This window comes from Protopterus annectens, chromosome 4.part0 (assembly GCF_019279795.1).
Source record: "Protopterus annectens isolate FY-2018-M chromosome 4.part0, PAN1.0, whole genome shotgun sequence".
Lineage (NCBI taxonomy): Eukaryota > Metazoa > Chordata > Ceratodontiformes > Protopteridae > Protopterus > Protopterus annectens.
In genome coordinates this window covers 1,172,054,550-1,172,066,668 of record NC_056733.1, presented here as the reverse complement: position 1 = coordinate 1,172,066,668, position 12,119 = coordinate 1,172,054,550, and positions in this window count along the sequence as shown.

Here is a 12,119-nt window from a genome sequence, read left to right as displayed (position 1 = left end):
TTAGAAGATACAAACACTTATAATGTTATACACCCAAATAAAAAAGTATGTAATCTGAGGCCTCTGTCCCTGTTTGTTTGGGTATTTATTAATGATTCTGTAGTCAGGAAGTTCAAAGTATTTTTTGTTCAATCTAGAATTCACTACCACATGACAACTGTTCTCCAACTACATATACTGGCCATGAACTTGCTGTGGCTCTGTTACCACCATGACATCCTACTGCCACTGCACTGCACTACATTAACCTTCTGTTTGAGTCAAATGAAGAATTCTTAGCATTATAGCTCTGTTTGTTTAACACACTTAAAGGCAGATCATATCAATAAACTGTAGTCTTTTGACTTCTCTTTTGATCTATTAGTTGTCACACTTGCATGCAATGTGACTATGACAAGTTGCTTAACCTGACTCACCCTTAGAAAAACATATGGCAGCATGTGAAGGAATTGTATACTTATGCCACATTTTGCTTTATTCAGACATAGTCAATGAATGATGGAAACTTTTCTTTCCCCAAGGTGTGTCAGTGGTTATTGAAGCTTTGCTATCTCCCCACTACAAAAAAAAAAAAAAAAAGAAAAGAAATGTCTTCTCATGAATTTTTTTTATTTATTTATTTATTTTTTTTGAAGCAAGAGTCTGCATTGGTGCTCAATACACAAAATGTACACAGCTCTGCCTAGTAGGACATGCCTTTAAAAAATCTGTTCTGGATGTCTATATGGAGAAACAAATTCTTTTGGCATCCTTAGCCTGAAAAAACCCCACAAATGTATGCCACAAAGTGTCTTACAAAATTATCCTTTCTAGGTTATGCATCCCCATCTCATTTGCCTGGATGAAGTTTACTGTAGACTTCAAATTCTTGTACCATTTTATCCGCTAAAGCAACACCTCTCATGGGGTAGCCAAGTCTTATAATAATAACAATTTGCCAACAACAAAAGGAAGAAAATGTTGCTTGCTCACCTTTCCTGAGAGGAAAGGTCATAGCTCCCTAGCACTCAAAATGCTGATTCCCGACAAACCAGAAAAAAGAAAAGACCAAAAACACAGGAGAACAATGAATTTTGAAAATTGCTCTTCTGCTTTAAACTTCTTTTTGCAGGGAGGCAATCAACCCAAATCCCAATTAGGGAGGACAATCCCCTTACACCCCCAGAACTTATATATACCAAATACGAGATCGCCATGCCTCTGAAAAAAGAATATTCTGAGAAATGGCAACACAGACCAAGTATATGTAAATCCATTCTTTCAGCCATTCAGTCTCTGCATTTTGGGACTCACAGTAGGTTCTGACATTTCAAATGGATACCAGGCGTATACTACATTTCTGATATAGTTAGAAGTTTAGTTTTATTGAAATTGAGACAGCTAATGAAAATTGCAGAAATATTTAAAACCATGATCGAGTAGGAACTACTGAAGAATTGTGCATCCAACAAGCAGTTCATCAGAAACATTGACTATTCTAGAATGAAATCTAAAAGGAAGTAAAAAAGCTATTCATCCTTCCATAGACACATAAAGTATGAAATAAAGGTGCATTGTTCACAGTCTGTAATTTTCCTTCTAGCTGATGTTAAATAAGATATGAGCTATTCATTTCTTTCCATGCCTGCCTGTTAGCAATTTATTTTGCTGTCATTTTGCTCACCTGCTTAGATGTTTTAACCAGTGTCACACTGAGCCTTTTTGAAAAAAAAAAAAAAAAACTATTTTATCTTTCACCCCATTTTAGTTTTAAAAGCATCTCCTGGGACAACTTTAAATGTTTTCACTTTATAGAGCAGTGTGTGTTGATTTTCCCACTTAGCAGAAATGTTTTCTTATTATTCATTTAACAATTTTGTTGCTATATTTTATGTCTTATCTGTACACCATCCCTTAGTTTTCCTGCTACGGGTATTCTATATATAGCTTTTATACATTACAGTCCTTTTGATTGTTTAGTGCCTGCCTTTAAAGGTTGTAGTAACTAGCAGGCCATTTGCTTAATATCTCAGCTGTTCATATGGTTTTCATGCTTAATTCCCCTGAGCAAAGCGTTTGAACTATACTTATTTCCTCTCTCTTTTGCAAATATTCACATCTGCTGTTGAGCTGCATAGGACTCCAACTTACAGGTAGTCAATAGCTTTGAGACATACCACAGTGCTGGGGGTGGAGCTTTTTCTTTCTATAGCCACATTGTATACACGTGTCAAAAATTATGGCCTGGACCATTTCTGCCTTTTCATATGATGCTTTCTTGGGAGGGGGCAAGGACAAATTGCAGGTGCTGCAGCTCATCTGAGTGACAGTGGCTCTAGTTATCTGAGTGAGTATGTCACAGGCTCATAGAAGCATAAAGTGTGGCATTTCCTGCCCTCATTCCTGGTTACACACACTTGGGCTTAGTATAAAGCCTGCATCATCAGAAAGTTGAAATATTTTGTACTTCCTCTTGACATGTGGGTTGTTTCTGTAGACTTTACCCTGTTTAAATTAGATGCTACAAATCTGTGTTTCATTGTACTTTGTTAGATGAGCACCCACCTCTTCAGTCATGCTTGCTTTGGAACCTTAATGCTGAGATGAACTTCCAGTTTAAGTGACTAGCCTGGGGGGTTTCAGTGCTTTACAGGGCCTTGTGGTTTTGCAGATTTGGCAGTAGGGTTTGCTGAGAATTAGAGCAGGTGCTGCCTTAGCCTGTAACCTAACCTCTAGTTACTGATCACTGCACAGGAACTCAGCGTCTGCTCTTTTGATTTCAGACAAAACAGTGACATGTGGGATGCTTCCTGTTTCAAGAACTGTGACATACGACACCTGAAACAACAAGTACTTCAGCATCATTGCCTGTCCTGTACAAATAGGTTCTGTATAAGAAATTCAGGAACTTGGCATCTGGCCTCAGACATGGAGGAATATTTGTTACATACATTTTAAATAGCTACATTTTAAAAGGTATAACAGCAAAGCAGGATAATCTATGACTTTAAAGCAACTTTAAAGGTGCTGGATTCCTTTTAAACATGATTTCAAAAAATCAGTCTTCTCTACTAGGACTGTAATTACTACATTAATGCAAAACACCTTTGCTGCCTTGATTAAAATGAAGCATCCTTAAAGTCTTCAGGACATTAGAGAACCAGGCAATTCATTCCAACCTTGTCATTTCTAGTACTTCTATTTTCCTGCTTAGTGACAATAAACTCAGGTTAAAATTGCATTTTATTCTTATTATTTAAGCAAATATTTAAAACAAACCAATGATCACTGAACCCTTAATTAAAAAAATATGATAAGCTAAATATTTATGATCTATGAGCAGAGTATGCTTTATAACTAAAAAGTCAACAAAAAGTTGTTTACAATTCAGTATCAGAGTTTAGTATGCTGTGCCTCTGGTCCATAAGCAAGGAACAGCAACTGATCAATGGAGTACTGAGAAATATCTCTGATAAATAGGCTAATGCTTTGGTTAACAAACAGTGCCCATCTTTAGCTAAATACATCATATATAAATATATATGTGATACTGTAAAATACCTGCTACCTAACTTAACCTGCAGAATTCTAATGCCAAATTTGTATCGCAGATGAGATGATAGGAAAATAGCAGTTCATGCCATCTGCTTTGCCATTACCTTAGTTTAGGTTTCTCTGAAAGTGGTAATTAAAATGTGTCTAAGTCCTCAGTGTTCAAATTCAAGAATTAAAAATGATATAATAGTTTTGGGCTTAAACCAGAAGTTGTAGGTCTGTCATATCTCTAAGCAGAATACTGACATTTCAGCAAATTAATAAAACTTTTTACACCTTATGCAAATTTTACACTATTTATCTCCAGTCAAATGCACAGCATTGATAAAACTAATAGGATGCCTCTGCAGTATATTTAAAACTAATACATCTAAACAATTCATCTTTCATCTAAGCTGACTTCTCAGTCCTTAATTATACATTTTCCCACATTTTGCCTTCTATTTCTATTCATATTATCAGGATTTAAAATCACAAAATATGGTTTTCATAATATATATATATATATTTATATATAAATATATATATATATATATATATATATATATATATATATATATATATATATATATATATACTGCGGTGGTGGTGCTGCGGTAGCATTGTCACCTCACAGTTAGACGTTGCCCGTTCGATTCTCAGTTAGAGCATCTTCTGTGTGGCAACATACGTGAATGGGTGTTCCTTCATTGAAGGTTGTGCATTAGGCCCGGCAAGCCAGCACATAAAAATCTACTGCCAATCATTAGCGGACCGGAGTTCAGCTGTGGCGACCCCTAACCGGGAAAAGTCGAAAGACACAAACAAAATATATATATACATATATATATATATATATATATATATATATATATATATATATATATACACACACATACTTTACTTTACTTTTTTAAGTTACTAAATTTTGTTTGTGTATTCTCACCTTCACAGATCCATGTTGCCCACTGAAGGTATAACTAGCTATGGGGTTCATAGATATTGTAAGCCTAGCCAAATACCCCAAGTGAGAATCACCTTAACCATTATGCCAACTTCCCACACCAGAGACAAGGTATGAGAGAAATTCCACATCTCACACACACATATCCACATGCAATTGGTGCATGTGCATTGCACAAGCGATCACTTGCGTACATGCACATACACACACCATATATTCTATATTCATATAAAGTTTTTATGACAAAATGGAAAAAAGTCTCATACAAAAATTTGGTGGATTTAGGTGAATTAATCAAAAATAAATTCTTATAATAAAATGATCATAACTGCACTCAAAATTTTTGGAATCAGTATTTTTGAGTGGGTCAAAGTCCTGCAACACATTTTAAAATGCAGGGGGCTATGACAGCCTACCTCTATGCTAACACTGGATATACTATGAATGTAAGGAGAAATTTCATCTTCCAGTGACACTTCTTTGTTCAAATGTAGCTGTTTTGAGAAACTGATAAAAGGTTACTTTTAATGATGTGGAGACTGGTAACATGACCAGCTGCCCATATCTTAAGGTGAAATATGTTTGTTACCTGCAACAATTTGCAGTTCTCCTGAACCACAGGCTACAGGAAAACACCTTTACACCTACTGCAACATGTAGTAGCGTTAGAATTTAAAAAAAAAATTATTTGTAACTTTACTATCATAAGTGGATTAATTGCAGCTACATCACAATGTGCAGAGTAGTTCCTCCGAGTATGCTTTTAAGGTATATTATCCTAGTTGGCATGTGAATTCACCAAGTGAGTTTTTATTTGTTTTATATGTTGTATCTTTGATCAGGTTTTATCCCATCTGATACTTTCAACTTCAACTTACACTAGACTTGAAATAGGTCCTATGGCATCCCACCTAACAAAAATTACTAAAAATGCCAGTCTGACTAATTCCAAGGGAACAATGGTAAATTGATGATTCCCTTATAATTTTTTTACTCTCCAGTTTAGAGTTTATAAATAGTCGATAACTATCGAAAGATACAGTCTACCGCACAACAGAAAAGAACTTGAAAATATTGACAAAAACTCTGACAGCAACAAGCCAGTGGCTCTGATTCAATGTTTTTGACTTTTCATTTTAGCTTTTCATCAAGAAAAGTTTAAAAGGTTCAAAAACTGTAAACTCTTTATTATGACAAGAAAATGGTGAGTGACAGCTATGAGAGCCAACAATGTATTTACTTGTATTGTGCTGTGCTGAAATTCCACTAATGTGCATGCTAAATTAAAAAAATCAACATTGTACTGTACAGCTGTTTGCTCTTACTGTTTTCATTAAGATACAGTTTACACAAATATTATTTTAAGATTTCTAGATTTCTAGACATAAAAGCTAAACTAAAGAGATGAGATACCCACAGGGAGCCACTGATATACTGGTTTCTGCCTTTCATAAGGCATCTTTACCTGAATAAGAACATCAGATATAGTTGATATGTTTCTTGCAATTTTCCATGCACGTAAAAGCCAAATGTCAAACAAATACACTTTTCAGGTACATTATGTGCATTCACAGGATTTAACCGCTAGATCAGTATGTCTCAAGAGTTACCAGACACAAACAGTGCCTCCTTTGAGAATGCAGAGTGACAGAAGAACTTAAAAAGGCTGTACAAAGATGAGCATGTATGACTTATTCTAATACACAGTGCACCACAGGGCAGGAACAAATGCATTCACTGCAAAGGACATTATGAAGGCGGGATTAAGAGTATATTAGAAATGAAAAGGACATCAGTCAGCTTTAGCAAGCATTTTGAGTAGTTTTGATCATGGATTAAGTTAGAGATCAAGAAAATGGCTTTCAACTGGAGGTAAGATGTCGCAAAAGGATGCAATTTGCACAACTGCCGAAAAGCATGCCGACTAAATATGTAACAGTCAGATAAGACACAGTGACCAGTTTTTGCAGCAAGGCTCAGAAAAGAGGGATACATGCTTGATATGGTACCATGCAAGGCATTTTAACTGCATCAAAGGGAACAAGACAGATCCTAGAAAGATAGCCCTGAGGCTAGATGATGTTCATACTGCAAACCTATCATAATTTGGGGGTGGGAAGTAAGTTGCAGACCCTTCCAAACAAAACAGAATAAGCTGTTCCACAAGTCCTGCAAAAAGTACAGTTGACAGGGGCCAGAATATACATGGAATCTGACTCTTGTGAGGCAGTAAGAGGGCAAATTCAGAATATATATAAAAAGGTTATGTTTAACAGAACAGTGGTAGGGTCACGACACTTATGAAAAGGTTATAGTTAACAAAACCGTGGCGGGGTAATGCACTTGTTAGTCTTGGATGTTATGGCCTGAGAACCACTACTGATTATAGGCAACGGTCGGCTCAGACAAGCTACAAATAAATGAATACAGGTAAAGTTGTTTTATGGACAGCCTGGGCCAAATGCAGAAAAGTACATACTATGGAAAAATGCCAACCAGTCAGTTCACATAATAATGTCTCAGAGTGTTATATACATTTCGAGCTGATAACAAAAGCCATGTAAGATGATGCCTTGAATAAAACTTTACATGTAAAATTCATTCTATAACATCCAACAGATATATTTGTTCAGTTCTGTCCTGTGATGCAACATATATTTAAAACTACAGATATCGTACATTTTCTTTGATGCCAGGGGTAATGCCAGCCTAAAGAAAATAGTTCAAACTATAATGTATTTTTCTTTCTCTTCAGTGATTCAACTGCAATCTGAGTGTTGCTCTCACAGCTTAGAAATGTGGGACTTTAGTCTTTTTCAATATAAAAGAACATGGAGTGAATTATGAAGTGTGACAGATATCCAGACCTTCTGTCTTTGTGTGTGAATGTAAAAAAGGTCAAAGGCAAAGAACTGTCTTTCTTTTGAGATATAATTTCTGACAGACTTAATGGTTTCCATATCACTAAGGTGCATCAAGGTGGATTTAAGGAAAGGAAGCAGACTTGAATGTGTATTGGTGGTTTATATTGTTGCTATGGCAAGCAAAAACATGTCTAACTACAGTTTTTTTTTCTATAGTGTCAGGAAGATGTTATCATATATGACATCGCTGTGGGTGGCATCCTGCTATCTGGAGGTCATATTAGTAATAGTCATGTCCTTACCCTGTAATACTGGACCAAACAATACAAGAATGCCCTATTTATCAGGAAGAAAATTACCTGTTTAAATTTACTAGAAAAGTGTTTATACACCAATGGAAAGAAGTATTCCAAAGAACAGATAATTAAAAGATTCCCTTTTTACTTACTCTGACCTTTACTTTCATGGGAGCCAGCAAAATATGTCCACTGCCACAGTGATTTCCCTGTTAAGTGCTGGAACTGACTGACTGAAGAATAGTATAAATATAATCAATATCATTCAATCGTCCATGAAAAAAAAACATAGATTCATACACCTAGCTAAACAAACACAAGCATCACTGCACTACACCAACTGAAACAATTGGCTACCTGTTAAAGTTAGAGTTACATTACTGTTTAAGGCAGTCATCTAAAAATATTATATGATAACAAGTGTCCACCACTCCTCAGAAACCAAGCCTAGACTATTAGAAATTATGTTTGTATTTAGTTATACCGTCTTCTGAAAAAGTCCCGATTCAGGGAAGAAAGCTCTTTAGTGTGGAATTCTGCTTGAATAAACTGATGCTGGTTTCTATCTGCTGTGGTATTGGTTTGTCTGGTTTGAGTCTTATTCTTGTAGAATTTTTGGTTTACTCCATTGTAAGTCTGCCCTGATTCCAAAAGACATTTTCTTTGTGTAAATGACTTACTCTGGTGAAAGACCTATCTATAAACATGCTTACACAAGGGGTCAGCTTCCAAAAGACTTGCTCTTAGAGTAAATTACTTATTCTCACAGCCAGTCTCAGAGTAAGTGACTTGCTTTCAGAGCAAGTCTTTTGGAATCTTTCCCTCAGTATATATGAAAAAGCTTTCTCCAAAACAGTTGTAGCTGTTTGGAACAATCTCCCACAGAATATTAGGAACACAGATCAAGTATTGACATTCAAGAAAACACTCTGAGACTATCTGTTCAATTAAAGTAAATCCAAATGTTATAGATATGGGGAAATGTAATGGTATACTAATTCTTAGGTTCCACTGAAGTAGTGGTCCCATACCAAAATGTTTATGCTTAGTCTGTGTGATACTACCAGGAAGTGATGCAATTATCCCCCTCTGATTCCTCCTTCATTACACTGTAGTAACATCTTGCAGTACAGTCAGCTGTGCAATATGCTTGCTTATAATTCTATATTTATAATGAAGTTTAAATACTTTACATTGTATATTTAAGCATTAATAATATATACATTTTTGTAAATGGTGTTTAATGTTTTGCTTATTCACTGTCGCCCCTTGTCTGCAGTCTTTGTCAAATATTTTCATGAACGTATTTTTTTCTCAGTATTATGAAGTGCATTTATTAGTTGTAATTGTCTGCCATTGTGACAAAAAAGTGACCCTGGACCAGTTTATTTACCTGGTTAGCAAAGTTTAAATAAATAAAGTATATGGAATTAAATGTTAATGCTGTGGCAATTAACAGCAGATCTTTTCCAGTAGAATTACAAGACCATTTAACAGTGGAATGGTTTTCCCATTTCAGGTGCATAAAATACACTCTTAATACCAAAACATTTAAAACAGAAACTTAACAACAGGAAACTACACAAACACTAGGTATTTGAAGGCTTGAGTGCCATTAATGACATCTCCGGTAGTCTGACTTCAGTTCTAAAGCATATAACTTTAATCTTTCCCAGTGACACCCATTTATGACACAGACTGATTTAAAAGCATACACCAGCAAGATCTCTGCAGGTCTTCATTGATTACCAAAGGAGAGACACTTGAATGGATAAAAAAAGATGGAGCAGATAGCACATGGTTATTTTTATGTAGCGTTGTCAGTAATCCTTGTGTGTCCAGGCCTAGATAATTTATTAAGGATGGAGAAAAAGCAGTAGACATCACATAGATCCTTACATCCTTCTTTGACCAGTCTCTAGATACTCTTGATACAGGGCCTATCCACATATGGAAGAAGAAAAGTTGAAAACAACTCCTTATTTTAGAGCATGCCTACCCTTCATGCCAAATGTTAGATGGAATATCCACATACCAGTTTCATTACATTATCCAGGATAAAATGATAAAGGTCACAAAAATGAGGGAATAACTTACATTTTTACTCCATGAATAAATAACTCTTGTTTTCCCAGTGTAAAGGTACTAAACTTGTAAGGGAGTTACCATTCACCTTACCTGGACCTTTGATTAAGATTTTCTTATGATCATTATGTACTGGACTAGAACTTTGCGTAGCCACAACTATCAGCATTTATTCATACTTCTGTTTGAGAGTGACAAAGAGCTCAGCAGGAATTCATTTTGTTAATAATTCATGCTGAGTGGATGTATTGTCACCTTGGATGTGCTGAAGCTAGGAATGGGTCAGAACTTAAAGATAATGGCATGGAAAAACGTTGCCTCTTTTTCCACACAAGGCACCAATTTCAGTATTTATTGCTATAAATAAGTAGTACAAATGTAGAGACTGGCCGTCTTTGCCCTTGTACAGTGCATAATTTGCCTTTCTTCACAGAATGCCATTTCATTTTTTTTTCTCTGAATGGCATTCAGGAAGAAAAATTCCCAAAAAGCAGGATTTTCGGTTGTCTTCACTTTTGCACAACTGACATGCTTCCATTATAAAGGTCAATGTGGGATTATGATTACTGGGTTTCTTAAAATGTAAATTGCTATAAAAGGACAATAGCCCAGAATTATAATGATGCAGAATGTATTCAGCATCATCATCATCTTCATCATCACTGCAGTTCTCTTAATTATACTTATAATAAGGTGACTTTTATAAAAGGGTTACTGGGAAGGCACATGGGGTTAGGATGTATAGACAGTGGTAATCAATCAAGGAACTCAAAGGTCTAGAATACACTTTTGGAATATTATTACATCATCCTGGAAAAGGATACATAGGAGGCTCTCCTTGATTGTGAACAGGCATTCAGTGAGAGAAATAGGATTATGCAGTACAACAGTATGGCATATTAATCTTAAGGACCTGCAAAGTGGTTACAGGGCTGTGTGAAGGCTTATCCATAAAGAAGTGAGACTGCAGCAGAAGTGCTGAAAGCTTTCCAGATTACAGTTTCAGAAGGGGCATATTTTTGTTTGAGAGACATGGATTGGAGTATTTTTTTAAGATGGGTGGTTAGAAGGAAAAGAAGGCAGCATTTGAAGAGGGCATGGGATAAGTGTAGAAAAAGTTGAATAGATACACATACTTGTGCTATTCAGTTGAAAAAGAGTAGATAACCTTACATTATTGTGTTGTTTACCCATTCACTTTCGTGTTCATAATTTGTAACATCTATATGTATAACCTTTGTGTCAGTTGTAATTCTGCATGATGTTTTATTTTTTTATTTTCTAGGAAATTATGACTACCTTACCGTAATATACATCTGTATGTGGTGTTACATACAAAGTGCATCCTTAGCCCTGGTTGTGGGTAAAGAAGGTTTACCTTTTTGAACCATCTGACTAGTTAACACAGAATTATATAATTAAATATAGACATAATATATATTATATACTCAAGCATATACATAGTATCCATTAACACAGAATTATATAATCAAACATATACAGAGTGTCCGTTAACACAGAATTATATAATCAAACATATACACAGTGTCAAAATAAAACAGCTGATTATTCCCTCTTATTCAGAGACCGCATCCACATTTGCTATAACAGCAGCAACTTCAAATAGTATGATTTCAGTTTTTGGTCCTGATCTTGAGTAAACACTACAGAACAGTGTACTCCAGTGTGATAAAATCATGACAAACTTTCTGTATCTGACACAAAGCATTTAATAGAGCAGTCTCAGTGTTATTACAAATGCTTAGACTACTACCCCCATTCTGCCCTTTAATAAAACCTTACTAAACAGACCGATACTGAAGAACCTTTAACATATAAAATGCTGAACACTGAGTCAGATGTGTGTGAGTGCATATGTGTGTATGTTTGTGTATAGTCACATATAGAAATGATCAAACTGTCATTTTTGAAAGGATTGGAGAATGTATAACTTCCTTATTAAATCAGAGGATGTATAACTTCCTTACTGGAAGATAGAGCAAAACAGTCTAGGGTAACCCACGCTTGAGCCACAGTCCAAAACCACTAAAATAAGAACAGCTAAGAGCAGTAACAGTGAATATTAATACAGCATCAGAGATTTATGCATTTTGTTTCCTGGATTTGATGCCACTGTTCTGTTATTTGTAGGCTAACGGAACTTAGTTTTGCCGAGGCTGGGGGTTGGGCAGGTGAAGTGGGGGAAGGGTAGTCAGTTATTTGCTTTGAAAAGAAACCAGATGGAAGGTGCCCTTGAACAAAATAAAACCAGATGGACTACATAACAAAGTTGATATATGCCTTGCCTTAAATAGCTCTCTTTTTCTATAATTTTCATTTTTGTGCTTATGTAGGCCCCTGTTATCTGATGATACAATCCCAGTTTTGGTTCTCTGT